This window comes from Phodopus roborovskii, unplaced genomic scaffold, assembly GCF_943737965.1.
Source record: "Phodopus roborovskii unplaced genomic scaffold, PHOROB, whole genome shotgun sequence".
Lineage (NCBI taxonomy): Eukaryota > Metazoa > Chordata > Mammalia > Rodentia > Cricetidae > Phodopus > Phodopus roborovskii.
The window spans coordinates 13,000,508-13,002,674 of NW_026125295.1; positions in this window are offsets into that span (position 1 = coordinate 13,000,508).

The window sequence follows — 2,167 nt, forward strand, 5'->3', positions numbered from 1 at the left end:
GGAACCCCCGCCCCAGTGGGGAGGAGGTGGGAGGGAAGGGAAGCGGTCGCCCCACCCATCCTGACCGCTGCTCTCCGATCCCGTCGGTGAAAACTTGAGACAGGTTTCCCAGACTCAGAAGGAGGGATTGGTACACCCAAATTGCTTTGTGCTCAGGGGGTACTTTAGTGGGGAGACCCCCTTGCAGCTGACTTAGGGGCGGGGAGAGGATCCCCGTGGCAACGTTATCCCAACACCTGAGCGCCAGTGTGAGCAACTGGTACATGCGTCCCAACTTTGCCCTCAGGGCAGCTGCGATTTTCTCCTGACTTAATGGACCCTTAATGGACAGGTCCACCTGAGGACCGTAAGGAGTGAGGCGGAGGACAGTGCTCAATAAATTCAAGTAACTTCTAGTAGACTCCCAGGACCTCAATCTGGGGACAGCCCTGAGACGATACCTCCATCTCCCAGTGACCCAGACTCCAGCCCAGGCAGCTGCTCACTCGCCCAGGGGGCCTATCCTGAGGGTAAGAACTAACAGTTCCCAGGGCACTTACAGGCCACCTCCTGACAACATTCTGACAGGCTGCCTCTTTCCCTCAGTGTGGGGCAAAGTTCCTAGCACCGCCAGCAAAGGAAGGTATGGTGTCACTGCCCAGCACCGGGAACAGCTAGTATTGTCTACTCAAGGCTGAACCCATGAGTCCGCTAGTGGACCACTCGAGCCAATATGTTCTCACTGTCCCCTCACACGTTTCTCATCTGAGACTGGACCACTGCTGTAGACAAAGATCAAGCCCAGAGAAGAATCTGGGAGGTCCCCAGCAGTTACCCAGCCTGTAGGATTAGGGCGAGCCAGGAAAGGAAGCAACAAGCTCTTAAGGAAACACTAGTTCCTTCTGGTCAAGAAGATGGAATCCTAAACTATGAAAAATGTGAAAGAGGTAACCTGGTCAGCCAGGCCACAGGGTTACCCTGTCAGCAAGGTAGGGCCATCCCTAGGAAGACAGGCTCGCCTAAGCTGTGCTCAAGGATAGACAGACTAATTACCCCTTTGATGAGATACTGTACGTTTCCTTCCCAGGATTCCTGAACACCATGAACTGTTCCTACAAGCTGCCATGAGCTTCCGTCAAGTCTGTCTTTCTCTTTCCCCTTGTTTAGTCCTTCTGGATGCCTGTCAGATTGTAAGTGTGCTTTTGCTAATACTTTGAGTTTCTTCTAAAATTCCACTCTCTCCTATAAGGCTGCGAGCATCTGCCTCCTACCCCATGTTGGTTTAACTCAAAGGGAATATGGTGTTTTCCCCTTCTCTTATTCCCTTTCTTCAGATGCAGAAGGGGTTTTGTTTTGTTTGTTTTTGATAAGGGTCTCACTATGTAGACAGACCTGCCTGGCCCTGAACTTAGAGAGCTCTGCCTGCCTCTGCCTCCTGAGTGCTGGGATGAAAGGCATTCACCACCATCACCGGACCAGGTTTTGCTTTTAAACTATAATAAAAAATTGTCCTCTTTGGATTAATTTGGGCATTGCTTGACTTTCCAACTTTTCCTGCCTTTTAATTCTTTTTTGTTTATTTTTATTTTATATGCATTTGTGTTTTGCAATATATGCGGGGATCCCCTGGAGCTGGAGGTACAAACAGTGGTGAGCTATCATGTGGGTGCTGGGAATTGAACCCAGGTCCTCTGGAAGAGCAGCCACTGCTCTTAACCACTGAGTCCTCTCTCCAGCCCATCTTTTAATTCTTAAATTGGATGCCTGGATGGCATCACCAACTCAATTAGAATAACTGTTCCAGGGATGCAGGCGGCACAGCAGTTAAAAACACCAGTTGCTCTTGTGGAGGAGCTGGGTTGGTTCCCAGCACTCACATGGTGGCTCACAACCATCTGCAGCTGCAGTGTCGGGGGAGTCCATGACCTCTTCTGACCTCTGTGGTCACCAAGCACACACATGGTACACATATGTATGTGGAGGCAAACACTTACACACATACATTTTCTAAAATGTACAATTTGTATCTTTGAACGGTACATGGGCCTGGCAGCCAGAACAATACCCAGTGATGCTCAGAAGGCTCAGACAGGGTGGGCGTGTCTGGATATGGCCTTGTTCTTCTCACCCAGCACCTGGGCCCCTTACATCCATTTTGGATGCTGGTCAGTCAAACACCCCTTCCTCA